This window comes from Dendrobium catenatum, unplaced genomic scaffold, assembly GCF_001605985.2.
Source record: "Dendrobium catenatum unplaced genomic scaffold, ASM160598v2 fragScaff_scaffold_856, whole genome shotgun sequence".
Classification (NCBI taxonomy): Eukaryota; Viridiplantae; Streptophyta; class Magnoliopsida; order Asparagales; family Orchidaceae; genus Dendrobium; species Dendrobium catenatum.
In genome coordinates this window covers 33,082-38,478 of record NW_021319318.1, presented here as the reverse complement: position 1 = coordinate 38,478, position 5,397 = coordinate 33,082, and positions in this window count along the sequence as shown.

Sequence of the window (5,397 nt, the reverse complement as noted above, 5' to 3'; positions counted from 1 at the left end):
ATTTTTAGTTCAGATGATCATTATTTTAATTTTAAAGGTTATATCGAGATTCATACATATTATATGATTTTTCTAGAGCCATATCAAATGAAAAACCCTGTAATATCTTAAAATGTCCTTAAATTTTGATAGTTTATAGTCAAACATACTATGTTCAGTGGCTAAGAATATTTAAATCATATCAAATGAGAAACCCTGTAAATATCTTAAAATGTCCTTAAATTTTGATAGTTTATAGTCAAACATATCATGTTCAGTGGCTAAGAATATTTAAACTAATTATTATTTTTTAAATTAATTATCTACAAATTATTAATTAAAATATATTTATTATCTCCTCATATGAGCTCCTATTATATAAATTATCACATAAATTATAGAGGTGTCAAAATGGGTCAAAGGGTAGGATTCAAATTCGACCCGATCTGAATATGATCAACCTAAAACTGGTTAGTTTAATAAACATATTCAAAAGTAAAACCAAACCCGACCCAATAAATCATTTTTATTAAAAAGATATTTTTATTTACTTGTTAATCCAAACATGACCCGTTTAATAAATTGGCCATAATGCATGTCACAAACTCAGCCTGCTTATTAAATTGGTTAACTCGAATCTAGATTTTTTGGATTGGGTCCAGATCAGATTGACATATTAGGTCAATTATTGACACCTCTAATAAATAAATTATTTAAAATATACTCAGTTCCCTTTGAAACAAATATCAATCAAAATTTGAAAAATAAATTTCGTGAGGATATTTTAACGTAAATCATATTAGGATGGATTTGAATGTTATCCAAATTCTACTGAGAATGGGGAACAAGAAGTTTTAGGTTGGAGATAACGAACTTGAGTTGGGAGAGATTGTCGGAATCGTCGGACCATTATTGGCGCCAAGAGACGTTCCAGTGGATGAAGAAATGGCTTCTTGATTCGCCATGCGTAAGGTCCTCAGAAAACTTCTGAGTCTCTTGATATCATGAAGAAGTTGAATACGATAAGAACAGAGATAATGAACATAACGAAATATATTTTGTATATTGATCATTCCTTCAGTTACATCAATGACTCATATATATAGAGTTTAAGTAAGATAATAAGTACACGTGTAAAGCTATGATTGGAAGCAAGAATAGTTATTTAAGTTGTCTGCTCTAACAATTAGTACTCCCTCATATCATATATCGCACTAATCTCAACATAATTCAAAGATATTCATGCCATCTTGACATAATTTTTATAGGAATATCATTCTAAATTTTTTCTCAAAATTAATTAAAAAATATGACCATTCATATTACCTATAAAATAATTCATATATTCGGAGGAATCTTCAAAAAAAGTAACTACGGTTGTTCTTTTTTCATTGGGTGCCTTCTTTTGTGTTGTTGGTCGTTCTGTGTCACTTTGTTGGCTGATTAGTGTTCGGGTTTTTGAGGTTGTGCTTGGTTCTATTTTGGGTGGAAGTGGTGCTGGGGATTGGATTAGCGGTTGCTTCGTTCTTTTATGGGCAATGATGCTGTAAGTTTTTGCTCTCCACATGAACTGTCGAGGCTTGTTGGCAACCATTGGTGATGACTCAAGTTGTTCTATTTGGCGGCTTCTTTGTGGGTTGTTGCTGGCCCTTGCCTATGGATGGTCCTAGGCTCGAGAAATTATTATGTAAAGGTTGGACGCAGAACACCGTGTGGAGACTAATCAGAATATGCCACGTCAGCATTACCGAGCCACCGTAAAGAGCTGTGTATCTTTCTTTTTTAGTGATTGGGTTGATTCTATTCTCTTTCTTTGTTGGAATAAATTGATTCTCTAATTTTAAAAAGAAAAAAAATCTTATATATATTGCAGCCGTTGAACAGCTGTAAAAGGGCCCATACACCGAATGGTTTTTGGTGGTCTGCGGGGGAGAAAGCTTAAAAAGTTCCAAAGTTTACATATTATTGTTTGGGACTAAAGCGGCTTAGCGGTCCAGGTTCAGTTGGCTCTCCGTCTTCTCCGCTCGTCTCACATGGGCGGTCCAACTAAATTTATTAATTATTATAGACCAAATTTAAATTAAAATATTTCATAATAGTTCCTAAGATTTTTATTTATTAAATTAATTTACATAAGCAAATATAACTCACTCAATTTAGTAAGTTAATGGTTTTTTTAAGATAAATAAATAAATATCTAAATTCCGAAAATTGATGGGTGATTGTAATTAAATTGATGTGATATTTATTTGACATTTTTAATTGATTAAATTATTATATAATTCCGATAAAAAATGTGCTTCACTCATAAGGAATGACAGAATAAGCGGTGGAACTGAAAGTCAATATAATAATTTAGGGTTGGTATTTGGTAATGAATCGACATCCAATTTATAATATATTTTTTCTAATTAAATATCAGAAAATTTAATTAAGAAAAAAAAAAGCATATTGCACATGCTTCCAACCAACAACTCATATTTTATGTTTATTTAATTATTATTATTTTAGCATTCACAATAATTTTTAAGAAAATTATTTTTCTTACAGCACCTTCAATCACCTTAACAAAAAATTTCACCCATCCGAAATAGACCTTAAGGCTTCGTTCGGGACGGCTTTTTTACTGCTTAGCTTTCAAGAATAAATTTTTTTATAGAAAGCTGCTCACTCCAACCACAATCTGAATTACCACAAGACATAAAATACTAAATAAACGAGTTAAAGGATAACAGTAGCTCATCTTGGTCTATTGGTTGGGAGCTTTGAGTACCAACGAGCTCCCAACCACAAAATCTTGGGTTTGAATATTACGTATGTTATGTGTGTATGAATTTATCTTAATTAGCCTAATTGACCAAAAAAAAGTAAAAGGATAATTAAAATTTAGTTAGGTATATAAATGATTAAATACATTTTAAATTTAAACTTTATATTTATAATTAAAAAATAATCATTTGATATTTTTTATATTAATATGAATTTTTAAACTATTCCATAAAAGATTAAATAAAAAATCATAATATCTTAGCTATAAAAAATTTTGTTAGTTAGTCTCATATTGAAGAAGGCCTTAATAAATTTAAGGAATTAATTGTGATGAACATAGCAAGTGTGGTGGGAGGGGAAGAGTGACATAAAGTCAATATATAGATGATTGAGGATAATTAGAATATCCTCTTTCATAAAAGGAAAAGAGATTGAACAACTATAGTTGACAGGTGATTGGAGGCAATCAAAAGATCAGATCTTCTCTTGAAAAGGTAGGGGTGACTTAAATATTGTGATGTTGGACAAATCTTAGAATAATGAAACATCTAGTTGGAATTCTAGGTGGTGATTAGAGCTTTGAAATTTTGTATGACCTAAAGATTTTGTCTTTATCTCAAATTTTCAAACCAATAAAATTGTGAAATATTTATATTCTTTGATTTGACATAGCATTTTAGTCATTTTTATTGAAAGCTTTCATATTTTTCGCATTCATTATATATTCTAAATTATTACAAATGTTAGATGCGAAGGAAGTGACTTGACGCATGTTTGCTTGGTAGAAACGACCATGAAATATGAAGCAGTGGCCTTGCAAATAGTGATTGCTTGAACGTAAATATGTAATCTTGACATTGAGAGTATATTTTGATGTGGAATTCAATACGATTTTATGATGACGTCATGGTGGATGAGAAAAAGTTCTCATTCTTAGAGACAAGGATAGCTAGACTTTGAACATTGAGACAAGGAGAAATTGCTAAAAGTAAACAAACTATTATGATTCAATTGTTGGAATATCATGACAAAGAAAGGATTTAATTTATTGGTAACTCCAAAAATCATCTGAGAGAGATGCAGAGAAGTGTAACATATTTGAACAAATTTATTGTATACACACATATGCCATCACAGGCGTTTAGCGGATAGCTAGTGAGCCATGGCAGATGAACTTGTCCTCAAGGGGGGTGGGGGGGACCTAAGTAACTCGCATAATGATCCAAGAGGAATCACTCATATATACCAAGCTCACATAATTAAAACTCGCCCATAGTGATCAACAAGCACTACTCGTGTGGACCTTTTAGGGAGCTCACCCTCTATGGGGCGAATAGGGGATTCCTCACCAAGCTAGTAGCCCACCACCCACCACATACTTAGACCACTATATCAATTACTCACTCCCTCTCAGAGCAACCTCAAGCACTCGCTCTCTCACCAAGAGACCATTCTCAACAAACTCACTACGAGAAAGCACCTACTTATGGACTCTCAGCCTACCTCACTGCGACCATCAAACTCTCAACTCTAATTCTTGTGATAACATCTCCCTCACCTATATCTTCTAAGACAATACAAGATATCCCACACAAGTGCCAGTAATACCAACAAACTCACAAATTGTTGATCCCCTTTCATCCAAGCATTACACAAAGACTAACCCGAGCGCACTCTCCTTCGTTCATTCAGCATTATTGAGCTTGTCTAGAGGCAACTTGATGAAGCCTTCCGATAACGCTCTCCTTCAACCGTTCAAGATCAGGGGGCATGTGTTTAGGGTATCTAGTGTGTAGCATTGTAGGGGTATTATTCTTGGTAGTGTTGTATTTTAAACTTTTTGTATAATCTCTCTTGTACCTCTCAAAACCTTTTGAAAGAGCGGTGATGACAAATATTTTGATGCACTTTTAACTGATATTAGTAGATATTTTGCTAGTTTGAGATATATAACTTTCTTGAGCATTCTACATAACTTTCCTCTGCTCTCTCAACTCCCTCCATTCTCACAAGTCAAGCTCGCCCAGCTCATAACTTCGACCTTTTAGAAAGATCTGTTATCTCCCACTGATAAATTTAAATTTAATACTTATATCATACATTCACTCATATATAATATCTCTAAATAATGACTATTTATACAAAAACATGACTCTTAAAAACTCCATAACAAACAATATAACTCTAACTCAATTCAATTATATATTACCAATATTATATACCTAAATCAATTTTAGATCCATAAAAAATATCACCAATAATAATATTCTGAGAATATTATATACATATCATAGTATATAAATATTATTTAATTTTTAATATTTACTTATATAATCTGGTTTATATATAAGAAAAAAAAAAACAAAAGTAAAGTGCAATGTAGCTAGCGCTCTTGTGGATTTATAGCTAACTATCTCCAGCTATTGAATGACGAAAATAGCGATCATTACTTGTCCATTACCAAATTTACAGCTCCAAATGCGACAGCGAGGTGATCTCTTTCCAGAAATTGACACATTCTCCCGTTTTTCTTTAAGAAATTAAATAAATAATCATACAGCAGAATTTCCACGAGATCTCTCTCCTGATGCTGAGCTGTGACTATCGCCAATTCAGCACTGAATATATATATATATATATATATATATA